Source organism: Oxyura jamaicensis, chromosome 14 (assembly GCF_011077185.1).
Source record: "Oxyura jamaicensis isolate SHBP4307 breed ruddy duck chromosome 14, BPBGC_Ojam_1.0, whole genome shotgun sequence".
Taxonomy (NCBI): Eukaryota; Metazoa; Chordata; class Aves; order Anseriformes; family Anatidae; genus Oxyura; species Oxyura jamaicensis.
The window spans coordinates 9,437,628-9,451,816 of record NC_048906.1 but is presented as its reverse complement, the minus strand read 5'-3'; the positions used below and the strand labels follow the sequence as shown (position 1 = coordinate 9,451,816).

Genomic DNA, 14,189 nt, shown 5'->3' with positions numbered 1-14,189 from the left:
CTTCTGAAAGTGATTTTTTTTTTTTTTTTTTTGCTTCTAAGCTCTGCTTTTGTAACCCTGCTAGCAGCCATGTAACATTAAGGATGAGGAAAATGGTGTATGTACCTTAACACTTTCCAGAGTGTTCAGTTTTGTTAAAGCTGCGTGAGTGCTTTATGCAAGCAAGTTACTAGCATTGGGTTTGGCTAGCACAAGATGTGCTGCGTATAGATGGAGAACAGATTCTTTTTTTGTGCAACTTCCATGGTACTTAATCCTGATCTGAAGGAGTTTTTAATTCAACCTTTTAAATCCACCTGAGCAGAGAATATCAAATCATTGTAGGTGGTGGGCTATAGTGTACTGAGAGTGATAGCAATTCTGTAACTTACAGCAAGGTCTGGAATTTGTTGGACAAACGAACACATTGACTTGTCAGCCTGGAGCCACTGGTGCACCCTCGGGTAAATGCAAGAATGAAAGTGACAATGGGTTGTAAAAAGCAGTTTTTTTTTTCTATGCACCCTAGATTTTCTCCGCTGGATTGACTGGGCATAATAGAATTAGAGTTTTCAGAAGAGAAAGTGCTGCTTCTTGATAGCAAATGCTGAATCAATGGAAGTGAAAAACCTTGTGAGATGTTTTGTCAATATATCTGAAAACTGTTTTAATTCACTCATTTCACTTTTTTGTAAGTCACAAATAGTTGACAGAAAGTATTTTCATCTTGTCAGAAGGAAATAGGTACACCTGTGGGGAAAAAAGGTGAGTTTCGGTTAGAAACATGAACTTTTCTTTGTAAACTGTGTGGAAGAGAGACTTTGAAATATTAAAAATGGCCTTGGAACAAAAATGTAGAGTTTAATATTGTTAGGATTTCAGTTCCATTGCTGTATTAAGAATCAGGTTAATCTAAGCAAAGCTTGGGAGCTGCCACACTGCATGCAGTATCTAGAAAGTTTTAGCATGGTAGTTTGGAGTGAAAACTTTATATTTGTTTTTATTGTGTATAACAACACTTCAGAATATACGTTCTGATTAATGCACGTAATAGTCACTCAGTGTACAGCTCTGTGCTGTGACAGATGGTTATCGAGAATTACAAGATGGAGAGGCTGAAAGAATTTCTTGACTTAGTTTCAAGATAAGATTTCCTTCACACTTGCTGTCACATCAGAAGATATAGTTGCACCAGAAGATGAAGTGCCTAGTTTTGAACAACATGCTAAGGATGCGGTCTTTGCAGGGGGCATGACATTTTAACAAATATTTTGACTTCTATGTTGTAGTTGAGCTGGCTGTTTCATAGCTGTCTCCTCAGTTGGCCACATTTACAAAAACACTTCATGAGGTTCAGACATCTAAATTTTTGTGTTAAACTATATCAGCATATTCAGTCTTCCTTGCAGATCAAATTTTCTGAACTGCTCATTGTTTTTTTTAGTGAATTAACTGCTGGCTACTTTTTGGGCTCTCCAGTGGACATGCATGTTGAGGTGTAGTGTCCCAGGCTGGATGCAGCCTTCTGCCTAAAGCCTCACCAACAGCATGAAACTTGTTTTTGTCCTGTGCAGCCCAGCATTACTGATACCTGTCTCTGGCACAGCCTGGGGATGTTGACTCATTTCTAAGTGGCCACCAAGACAGAAACTATTGAACTTTTTCTTTAAAATAATACAATAAAGCACAGACACACTGAAAACAATTTATTCTCAAACTGGGGAAACCTAGTTCTCTTGGTATCAGAGGCACAGACATGTTTTCAAGGAGTGAGTTGTTTGGAAGGAAAAGAAGAAGCAGTGTTGTGCTAATGCTGTGTTATGCCACTGAGCAGTACTTCAGTCTGCTGTGTGGGGAGGAGTGATTCTTAGTGCAGTGAGGGAGGGCACCAAAGCCTTCAGCAAGCAAGTCGATTAGGTAACTAGACATCCAGGGAGCCGGTGATGGGCCTACCCAGCATGGAACGTGAAGCAGTTGTCCACCACAAACAGCCGTGGCAGGGTGTGCGTCAATACTGCTGTAATGCTTTTATTATCACTGTATATATATACCTGCAGTTATAAACGTATTACAGGTCAGGTTGTAATTAACCATTATAAATCAATATTTACTAGCTGTGCATAGCCTCTCGTATCTTATAAATTGCTCTGGCACCTAAAATGTGGAAAGTAGGCTGAGTGGAATAAATCATTCCTAAGGCCTTTTCAAGGTTTTGGTTGAACGGAAATACCATGCATCTAATTCACAACCACTGATGCATACTATGCAGTGTCAAACTTTGGCGACCATACATCATTGCATTAATCTTTCCCTGCAACAGTCTTATGAAAATATATGAAATGTCTAAATCTGCCTCGCTGTCACCTCCTGGCTCTGTGGAGATTGACATAGAAATGTTAATGCCTCGAAGAGATGGAGAGATAAGATGGAGCATACTGCCGTAATCTGCAGCGAAGGTGATTCATGAAAACTGGATTGTTTTACCTAATCCTGTCAAAATGCCTCCTGAGGTAAAGTAGGAATGTAGTTAGCATAGTTTTGCCATGTCAATCTCTTCCTATTTATGCTATCCTTGTCTTTTTATATGGCACTTGAGCTAAAAACTACCCCATCTGTTTTTTGACTCTGAGATGTTGTTTACACTGACACTACTGCATTTTAATTTTAATGTCAGATCTTACTGATGAGCGCTTATGGGTGTGAAATAACTCTAGCCCTTTCAGGAGGTGACTTGTTAGACATCAGAGATGCTGCCAGGATAAATGAACCCGTATGAAGTTTTCTAGGCTCTAGAGCATGACAAATGATGCCTCCTCACTTTTTGCTGCTGCTGGCAATCTTGAGGTTGTCTTAAATCATGTTCTGTTCTTTTTTGCTAAACTTTGCCTGTGTGTTTGTCTCATGCAATGGGATTTTTAGACTAAAGAATGCCTAGCTCTCTTGTGCCGCCTCTTGGCTTTCCAGTCTGGAGATTATAGGACTTCAAGGGTGGGTTCCACCCGGTGCCCGCAGCTCTGTAAAGGAGCTTCTCTAGCATTGCTACCTTCTCTCTGCTGATGGGGAGAGGGACAGGTCAGAGGCTGTGAGCCTGAACTGCCTTACTCAGACCAAGCAGACAGGTAAGTACAGAACAGCCACAGCTGTTTCAAGCCTGAGCAGGATATGCCAAGAGTGGGGCGCAGGCTTGGTTTGCACCCTACTTTGTGGTGGCATCACATGGTAACTCTGCCTCTATTCCTACCTGGGGAAGGGCTACTTCTATCCTGCAACACCCTTGGGCAGCTCTTCAGAGAACAGGAGGCTGACTGCAACCCCCTACTTTGGGTTTGTGCTGAAGGCAAACTGTTGGCCCAACGCAAAGGGCCTGTTAAGTCAGGTGGCCTGAAAGCTGACCTTGAAGAAAAGACTGCCAGTGTTGATAGGCATCTGCAGGGCAGGTATCATCTCAGACTGCATCGTGGATTGAGATAACCAACAAGAGACACCAAATGCTCAGGATTCACAAGGTACCTTGCAGCTGTCTTAGAGGAACAGGGTTTGTAACATAGCCAGGAGACAGCTCTTTGCTGTGCTGTGTATCGGCACCTTGTGAGGTGCTGGTGTTCAACTTCCAAATGATACCATTCAGTGAAACTGAAATGCTTCATTAAGACATCAAGCAACGTATTTTTCCACTTATGCTATGAATCTTTTTTTTTGCATAAAGCCACATATATTTTATTTTTTAAAGTGTGTGAGGGGGATTCTTATTGTGCACTGTTTGGATTCCCCAGTAAGTATGCACTGCCAACAGCACTTAATATGCTCTGCTGCTCTCTGTCTGCAGCCACGTAGGACAGAGGTGGCTGTGCAGAGAGCTCCTTGAGACCAGCGTGCTGTGTAATGGACACCTGTTGTCTGCAGAAATCCATTTATTGCTTCGGTGTTAGGAAAGCTGGAGAAGTGACAGTCTGATCAACATTGGCAGAAGTGGCCATATCCTGTAAAGGATGTATGAGTTCTGATTGTGTGGAACATGGATGTGAAATGCCAGGGGAGCTTATGCTGGGAAGCGTTCTTGAGTGACCAGGAAGCTTCCTTAAACTACTTCAGTTTTGGGGCTATGGCTTTTGGTGGGGCTTTTGGTTGAAGTGTTGTGAAAGAAAAAAGTTGGCAGTTGGCTTGGATGAAAGTGTTGTGAATGTAGCTTCTGGTGACAAAACAGTTTTCTTGCAAAGACAAAATTTATTATTTAAAAAAAAATGCTGCAAATACTAGCTTAGCACTCCCTCTTTCTTCACATATAACATGAAAAAGTATAGTGGTTTGTATTGACAACACATTAAGCCAGCAGACTGAAGTTCTAGAACCTGTATTTGAGGATTAGGGGTGGGTCGTATTCAAACACCGTGGTCTATGGCTCTTTAATAAGTAAAACCAGCTATTTTAAGGCTTAGTCTGCTTTAAACGTTCTATGTTAAATCTCTGGCTTAAATAGTAGAAGCAAGTGGGGAAAAAAAATCTGTTTTGCTTTTAGAATTCCTCACGTAACACCAGAACCAGAATGTTATGTCAGTTGATGCCAATATTGGTTGTTATAATGCAGAGGATTTTTAATAATTAAAAAAAGTAAACAGCTAACCTGGAAGGTCTCTGTGATGCTGTGGTACATCAGGGACAAGGAATAAGTGATGCAGTCTGATCTAGCTCCTGGTGCAGTGCAATACTGTATTAGGTACGGGGTTTAGCTAGCACCCCAGATCACGTAAATCTGGGAAGTGTATTGGTACAGTTGCCTTCAGGGCAGAGTTTAAAGCACAAGTGCAGTGCATTTCGGTGATAACTTTAGAACTGAAGAAAAAGCACTTTGAGTTTAGCAGAATAAGCTCTTCATGTATTGCAAGGTCTGTCTCTCTTCAGATATTATCAGTATTTAACAAACCTGTTTTCTCCTTGGTGGGGCCACACTGCTGACGTCCTACAAAGCCTGTGTCTCTAATATACCCAGATTGGTCAAATTCTGAGTAATTCAGGCTTCTGTGATTATAATAAAACGAAGTGAGATGCTTCCTATGAACTGCAGAAGGCAGGAGAGGCAGAGCTCAGCCCTGTCCCATTTCCCTGGCACAGAGCCTCTTTGCCTTATCAAACCCAATGCAGGATTAAAACGTCTGGTGTCTAGAGAGGGGGTGATAGGAACTGATGACTGACACACGTGCCTTGGTTTATCTGAGTGATCAGATAAGAGGTTCCTCTAGCCAGATATTGTCTTCAACAGGGGATAGATATTAAGGGAGGTGGGGGGAACATCCGAGAGGCACAGAGCGGCTGCTCCCCAGCCCCGTCCCAGGAGCTGGTGGTGTAGTGACTCCCTGGCTGTGAGCTGCAGGCTGAACACCGTCAGTCACATCCTTCACGAGCCCTAGGGATTCATCGCATCTCTTGAAACCCTTTTGTGCTCTTTTGACCTTCTCAATGTCTCCTGCCAACAGGTTTACCTTGTATTGTCTGGCTGGGGAGAGGTGAAAGGGAAAGGAGGACTTAGCTGAATATACAGCTAATTCCAAATAAATTAAAAGGCAGGCTTAGATTAATAGTGGGTGGAAGGTGTTTAAGAAGGAATGGAAACAGTATGCAAATCAAGTGCCTGCTAGACAGGCAGCTTTGTTTCTCTGAGAAAATCCATGAAAAGTAGCCTTTATATAAAAAATACCTACCTGGGTCTATATAAATACCTACCTATTTTTTTTTCCTTGAATTTTGTGTCTTGGTGAAAGAATAAATATGCTTTTTTAAAAGAAGCTGGATGAGTGTTAGCAACAAGATTTAAAAACTCCTGGGATTACCTGGAGGCTGCAGTTCCCTCTGGGATTCTGCAAAGTGTATAATCTTCTATGGAAAGTGGTAAAGACTCCAGTCTTTACCTTCTGGAAGCTGGCACCAACAGTTCTTAGAACAAACAGATGTAAAAAAAAATGACACCATTTTGAACCAGGACAACACTTTCTGTGAGTTTGAGGCTGTCCTGTAAAAGTGAAGAAGCATAAAGAGAAGAGAGGCAGAATGTTTAGACTGCTCGCAGCATTATCTGGATTTGGATTGAGATTCCTGTGGGACTTGAGATAACTCCGGCAGGTTTTACACTGATTTTAAGTTTTTGAAATTTCCCCAGTGAAGCCCTGCTTACTTATGTTCTGATGGTTTGAGTTTATTTTTTCCCTCTTGGGCCAGTCAAATCACAAAACCTTTGAGGTTGCTTTCAACTTTCAAGGCTATTCTTTGAACGTGGCTGGGGGAGAGGAGGAGAAGCAAAGATCACTTGATATTTTTGAAATAATTCAAGGGTGTTGCATTTAGATTATCACCCTTTGGCACTGCTTTGAGGAAACTGAGAAACACTTACATGAAACTTTAACCTAGGGAGGCTTAGTTTTTTTTTCAGAGCAATGGCATTTGGTTGCCTGTTATCCTTTAGGTGTGCTGGACTTTGATCTGAGTTGTATGGTGATGCAATACAGTGTCATGTATAAGTAGAAGAGCGCAACATAAATTAGGTTCTCAGCCTGCATCATCCAAGTCTTGGTTTTCAATAATATGCCCAAACACATAAATAAGCCAGACCCCTCTTAAAAACCAATACCACCAAAAAAACCCACCAAACTAACAAACGACTTAAGCCAGAGCATTACTAAAAGACAAGGTATGAGCAGAAAAAGTCTTCATCAAATGGGTGAGATTAGCTGGTAATTAAAAAGCTAGCCAATTTGAGTTAAGAGGTGGATTAATTAGACAAAACACCAGGAAATCTAATTTACTCAGCAATTTATTTTTAATCCAAGTCAAGAAGATTTTATCATGGCTTCTATGAAGCTTGTAAGAACCCAGTCAGATTTAATTATACTCCTGTGTAATAGCCCACATCTCTGAAGTTTTATGGTTATAATTTATTTTATTTATAAATAGATGTACACTTAAGATCTAAAGGGAGTATCAAGACCATTTGATAGGCAGTTCTGATGTGTTAATACTGAACCTGGAGAGGTAGACTGTTTTTTGTCTTATCCTTGAACTACAGCTGTGGGCATGAAGTACTGAGCTCTTTTCACTCCTTTTTGTCTATCAAATTTATCTGTTCATGGTGTTAAAACTGTTCTTTTACCACTGGGCACTTAATTCTCCATGTAAGGGGGTAGACAATGAACGCATCTTCCCTGTGTAGCACTATATGCTTTGAAGGCTAATTATTTTCCTAACCACTTTCTGGAAAATGCATGTATCCAAAATTAAAATTGCTCAGACTGAAACTGGGTACTAGGGAAGGCTCTGCAGGTAAATGTAGTTGTGCAGGAGTAGATGGAGCTGTGCAGTAACTAGGAGCTCTGCAATACAGGTGCACAGGAACACTTTTACTGAGTTCCCCATATGACTTGAAATACGTATATTCACAGAATGGTTGAGGTTGGAAGGGATCTCCAGAGATCATCTTGTCCAACCCCCCGCTCAACCAGGATCACCTAGAACATATTATGCAGGATGGCATCCCGGCGGGTGTTCAGCATCTCCAAAGAGGGAGACTCCACAGCCATTCTGGGCAGCCTGTCACAGTGCTCTATCACCTGAACCATAAAGAAGTTCTTCCTCATGGCAATGAAACCTGTGTTCAGTTTATACCTTGTCCTGTCACTGGTTGCCACTGAGAAGAGTTTGGCCCCATCCTCTTTACATTGTCCCGTCAGGTATTTGTAGAGGTTAAGATCCCCTCTCAATCCTCTTCTCTAGGCTGAACAGGCCCAGCTCGCATAGTCTTGCCTCATAAGACAGATGCTCTTGAGTAAAACAGCGCAGCATTGATGCAGTTTAATCCTACTTTATGGAGGTATGTGGAGACCAAGCACCTTCAGGCCTGTTGCACGGTCACAGTTTATCTAGGGTGATGATTAGGAGGGGCTCAGTCACCCTGCCCCCCATACCTGCTGGTAAGGTGCGTGTCCCAGGCTGTGCATCAGGTCCTGAAGGTCTGCCTTCTGCAGCTCCTGCCAGCCTTGGGGTCTGTATAGCTAATTCATGCTTTGATTCTCTTAAACAGGAGTGGAAAACTAAACTTGGGTACAATTTCAGTGTTTGTGTGTGTCAACAAGAGGTAACTTTGGCTGAAGTATGTATGAGAGACTGGAAATACAGACTTTGTGTTATTCCAGAAGTGGCAAAGAATGTTCAGGAACATTGGTTGTTAAAACTTTGAAATAAATGTTTTCAATTACACTGTTCTTAAACCTCAGGTCCCCGGTACAAAAAAAGATCCTTCAGAGGTAAGCTAGAGAGTGACCTAAAAAGGGATTTGTTTGATTTGTATTCCCTTAGAACACCTTAGTACTCTATTTTTTGCATGAACAGAATGAATTTTTAATACATATTTTGGTTCTACTACCAACCCAATATATAAATGATTCATGCAGATCTACATCTCCAGGTAATTACAAGTAACATCCTGAGTAACAGAGGTGTTGATGCTGGCATAGCAGAGGTGACTCAGACAGCAAGAGAAACTTGGTGCTGCTCTGCTTTTCGAGTCAGCTGTGTTCTGGAAAGGGCTTGTGCAACCAAAGAAGTGGTTGTCATAACTGGACTTGTTCAAAAAGAAAACTTCTGTTCTCTCAGGTATTCTGCTTTTGTGGGTCTGCCTTCAATGTTCCTGGTGCTGCAGATAAGCCCTAGATGTGCTTATTTCTAGTGGCTAGATACAGGACAAGATGGTTTGGAGTGATGTTCTCAAAATACATGTTCTGAATCCATGAGCATAAGATTCAGATGCTTTCAGGCCTCACATGTTAAACTGATGTTTGTGCTTTAAACCTTGCCTGCCCCACCCATCGTCCACCCAACACAAAATGATCAAATGAATGATGTTTTACAATCATCACAATAAACTAAGTGCTTAACCCTAAGAATGTGGCCACCTTAGAGGTGGGTGAAAGGAACTGGAAAAACTAAGTCTTCAGGGAAAATGAATAAAACCTGGAAACAGTAGTGTCATCTTTCTGGTGGGAGTCTGTAGCTTGGTGCCGCTTTATCTGTGGATGGCCAGGTGGTGTGTCCCGACTGCCTGATGCTTTCCTGCTGCTTTGTAACTTGACCATGACAAAGAAGCCAAGCTGGCTGCCAGGGGGTGAGGCTGTGCTCAGGGGTTAGGTGGAAATGCCAGGCTGGGTGTTGTGCAGCAGCTGTGGGAGATGCCCTGTCAGTAGGGGATAGTCCTTGCAGGATGATGCTGAGTGAGTCCTGCAGGCTTGACAACATAAGATGAAAAAATAATTCATTAGCGCTGCAGGAATTTTAGATGCATCTATCTTGTAATCTTTATTTTTATTATCAAAGATAACTCTAAGAGCATGATTTTTATGTGCTATTGCCACATTCTGTCACATTCTGTCACTTACAGTAGTTTTTTTTGGGTCCCCTTGGAGTTGTTAATTCAGTGCTCGGTGTAAATACTGAACTCATTAACTTATTCTTTAAATCCTTCATCAGTTTCTAGATAGGACACAGGGTCTACTTAGGATACTGTGAACAGCATAATGTAGCTCTCAACAGCTGTATGAGAAAACTTAGCTGTTTCATGGAAGCAAGGGAGTGGGAGAGGAAAAAACTACTTTGAATAGATCTCTAAGCTATGTTTTGGTCTGTAAACTTAAGTCATGGTGTGATGCTATTTAAAAAAAAAAGCCTATGGATTTTTTTTTTTTTCCTGAAGCTCAGATAGTGATGCTACTCTAGGGAAAGGTAAATTACCTACAAAGGTAAGTAATGTCCCTTCCTGGGACACTTATCTTAGAACTGCTTATTTGTAGGCAACTTTAAATGCTGTATGCCTAAATAACTGTGTGACCACTGTGTGTGTCTTCACAATGGAGTCTAATTGTATACTGAGGCTTTAATGTGAGTTATTTTACATCTCTGAACTGATCAGTGGTGTGACTGAGATGTGACTGGCCCAGATGATAATCAGCAATAGGAGTAGCACATGGCTGACAGGCAGGTCGCAGCTGCAGAGTCAGCATCAGGGAAGCTGTTTGGATTGAAAAATCTGTGCTCTGTTAGAGAAGAGGGCTACTGCTTACTTCAGTGCACCTTGGAGCATTGATGTAAATTGTAATGCATTTTTATCCAGGTTTCAAATGAATCTCTACAAAGGGGTATTTATGTCTGATTTACATAGACATTAATCTACATTTATGCTGCTGTTGGCCAATTGTAACTTCAGAACTTTTCAGTAACTTACAGCAAGTTCTTTCTTTGACCTCCAGTTGTATTCTGTGAAACTTCAGTAAATGCAGCTGTATTTGAAGACCTCAGTGTTATCTCTAGCTGAATTCTATCCTTCGCCTGCTGGAACAGTGGTGGTGTGTTGACAGGTCACGTTTTCCAAAATTACAAGGTCTATTTCATGAAAGGAGAGGCTGTAGGCAGCAGTCTGCCCTGCCATTCCACCAGTGCACATCTTTATCATCTTGGGTGCCATTCTGTGGTTGAAGGGCAAAAGGGGTCTTTGTTACCCAGAAGACCTTCCCCATCCAACGGTGAAGTGAAACCAGCAACTGCAAATCAACAGGCTAGTGAGGGAAGTAGGAGGTCCAAGGTAATGCATATAAATAAAATGCTAAAGTAAACTTAGATGTGTAAGAAGAGTTTAAAAAAAAAAAGCAAGTCAAGACATGTAGGGGAAGATAAAAGCAGAACGGAAAAGAGTCCTCGTGTAGTGGGTAGGAAAAGCTATGACTCTTATGTTTCCAAGAAAAAGAACAGTTATAAGCAGAATTTTTAGAAGTTGTATAACTTTTAATAAGGATGCACAAAAGTTAAAAGCTCTTGGGAAATATCTGTTCTATAAGAAAAAGAATTTAATTAAAGTCCATCTTACTTGGTTTTATAGGAAAATAACCCTAGGCAAGCCCAGAGCTTGCTTTCAGATTGCGAGTTGGAATATAAATGTATTAATTTAACTTCTGTAAACTTCTTAAAGACACCTGATTAAAAAGCCAAGTATTTTAGTTCTTAAGCATATGGACTAGGAATGCACAAACTGACTAATCTCAAAGGCAGATGACAATAGGATGTCATCTGTTTGGTCTAGGTTCCCTGATGAATGTCAGTGATTGCAAAGCAACATAAAACATTCCTAGGAGTGTTTGGGAGTGATGTGAGAGTTAGGGGAGTGCTAAATAAAGTTTAACTGACACAGTAAGCTGCATCTCTTAAAAACCCTTGAAGTAGCTCATTTAATTTAGTGAAACAGAACATATGAATTTGAAACATTGAATCCTGCTATTCCTGCAGTGTGGATTTTGGACACTCAGTCTCTACTGCAAGGAGGAACTAACCAGGCAACTCTTCTTAAAGCCATTCTGTCCTTTGGTACATAACAAAAAAGCAGGGTCTTTGTCACACCCTGTACAGTCTAACTTTTTACATGAGCTGGCCTTTCTGGGGATAAATCTTGGTCATTTAGCTCTGGAAATGAGTGCAAATAAACACTAAGAGTGCTCAAAATGAATACAGGAAGGGAAAGTAAGCTGAAGTCATACAAATTCACATTAAAAAGGAAGGAAAGCACCTCTAGGGCACTGATACATTGTTGCTCATTTTGGTGAAACAGGACTGAATAGCCTTTCTGGAAAGGTGCTTTAACAAGACGTGAGTTCTGCTGAGGCTGACTCAAATGGCCTGGCTGGTTCCTTTCCCAATGGAGGGGGAGCCAACCCACACCAGGTTCCTATATGGAAGCGATAGTCACTTGCTATCCAGGGTCAGCAGTGCTTGCTCAGGGAATAAAATCCTGTCTCTGCTGTTCTCTTCATATTTTTGTCTTTATCTGAAGTAGTAAATAGCGATCAATTGTAGCTCTAAAAATAACTAGTCAGGACATACCAAAACTTACTGGTTTGGTATGTCTACTGTACCTTCTCGTCTGCTGCTGTGTAATACCTGCCACCTGAGATGCCATCGCTGTTTCATTCTTGAGGGACATTGACCCCATAGTTGCTTTGTGTGCTTGTGATGTCCTTTCAGAAGTGAAGGGAACTTTTTTCAGTAGTGGCTTGTACTTCTTCTCCCTTTATTAGGATTGGTTCTGCTAGTGCCCCGGCTGCCTTCCTGTGATACTTCCATTCTAGAACAAGAGACCCTGTTGTACCTGGCCCTGCCCTTGTTGCTAGATAGCTGCTTCCAAAGACACAGATATGTTACACAAGGAACTAAAAACTTCCATGTAATAGAGAAGAATGTGCACCAAACCTAATCAAATCTCTGCAGGTTTATCCCAGTTTCCCAAGTAAATGTTACCAACCTTTTTACCCAGAACAGTTCAATACCTCACTGCCTTAAAAATGCACTCATATTGTGCGGCACTTTCTCTGCTTTAGGCTGTCTGGTATGTTTTCTTTGGGTATTCCAGTTTAAAGGGCTCAGACTTTTCCTCTTTCAGCAGGCTAACTCCTTTGCAGTATTCACAGATTAATTTTCATGCCCTCCTAGCCTCTGACCAGGTGTTAGCTTGATTGAAATCCTGCCTAGGTTGACCTTAATGCTTCTCCCCCTCTCTGTGGAGTTGCCTGTTGTCTCTTCACTTGAACTGTAACTTTCCTGGTCAATATTTCCGTTGCTGCCTGAAGACTTTTAATTGCATTGTTGATCCCTTACCCTTCCCTGCTGGGTGCCTGGGCTCTGTAGCTCAGATCTTTGCTGTTCTGCCCTTTTGCTCTTCCAACTCATCAATTTGCTTCAGTTGACTGGCTTCTGTGGATGGCTTCATCGAGTGGCTGCAGCTGAGTCCTTTGTAGTGATATCCAGACACACTTCTCCCTCTCATCAGCAATGAAATGTTTGGGTTAGAAAATATTTTTATAATGTATCTTTTTTTTTTTTTTTTTTTCCTGATAACTCTGGTCTGTGTCCTAGCACTTCTCAGGCCTGCTTCCAGCCTGTAAATGTTGTGTGAGCTGACCTGTTGGTGCCCCAACCAGTTTGACATTACTGCTACAATGCCTCTTGGTCACACCCAACCTTTCAGTAGCTGCAGGTATGTACATACATCTGCACATCCCACATTCACCTTTGCCACATGGACCACTGAGATTCCTTCAGTCATTTCATTTGTCCTTTCTTATTTTAACTTAATAATGGTATAGTGTGATGGAAAAATCAGCAATTAGTATGTTTACCAGTCACTGTAGCACATAAATTGTTTGTACTGGTGATGCTGCTGCCACATAGAGTGGCCTCTCAGACAGAACGTGCAGGAGAAAGGTGGTTCCCTGTTTCACCAGGTAGTTTTTCACCTCTCATTTCTGCTGTAACACAGGACAGTGATTTTTGTCTTGTCTGTGGTGCCTTGGCAGTGTTTTCCACACTGGCAGTCAGCCTGAGTGGTGTTGATTCTAGGAGCTCTGAATTAAGCAGCTCTGGATTAAAGTCTTTGGGAGACATGCCTGAGACTTTTTTTTGTTTGTTTTTACTTAGTTGCAATCATGATGAGTTTCTGATAGTTTGTGTTTTAATAAATCTTTTTCTCTGGGTTGAGAGAAGAATATTTGACTTACCTGCACTTGGAAGTGTTGCCAGACTCCAGCAGAACCTTGCTAGAAGGGAAATTGCAGTCATCATTTACAAAGTGCAAAACACTTTTTTTTTTCCCTCATCTGAATTTGAATCCAAGACTTCTTGTCTTACAGAAGCATTCTTAGAAACAAGAATCTCTTTACTAATCCACTACCAAATACTGTGGATGCTGGAAAACATGTTAAAACAAACATAGTTACCAACAAATGTGCATTTCTGTGATTCTTTGCTTACTGATTGGCAATGTTTCTTCAAAACAATACTTGTTATGGGTATTTTTGTGGCCAAATTACAAGACAGTATGTGCTCTGGAGCCAACCTGCCAAAATGATGTAATAACAATATGATCTCAACTTTTTCACTGCTTGGAAACAACTTGGATCATAGCTAGTGCAGTGGCATCAGCCTAACATGCCCTATGGCAAACTTGGCTACCTTGGGGTGCCTTTTACTGCAGCCTTTTCCTTAGAGGGGCCAGCCTAGAATAATGGTGTAGACTCATAGGAGAAGAGGACAGAAAAGGGCAGCCTGAGTGCCAAGCCAGTTTATATCTACTGGGGGAAGCTCTGCCTGCTGGAGAAGAAAGGAATGTTTTCCTTTACTTGTGCTGCCTTGCA

General features: G+C 41.5%; 1 protein-coding gene across 6 annotated transcripts in view; it reads left to right on the top strand.

The window, feature by feature from the left end:
• LOC118174102 overlaps positions 1 to 14,189 on the top strand; it is a 272,434-nt gene that overhangs the window by 25,773 nt on the left and 232,472 nt on the right. Inside the window, exon 4 of one of the 6 annotated variants that reach the window (XR_004754536.1) lies at positions 8,429 to 8,894. The exons of 4 other annotated variants lie outside the window; for them this stretch is intronic. The gene's annotated coding sequence lies outside the window, so the exon portion shown is untranslated. Of the gene's footprint in view, positions 1 to 2,299; positions 3,444 to 8,428; positions 8,895 to 14,189 lie in introns of those variants that run through there. One more of the 6 variants, XR_004754537.1, reaches the window with a different exon arrangement.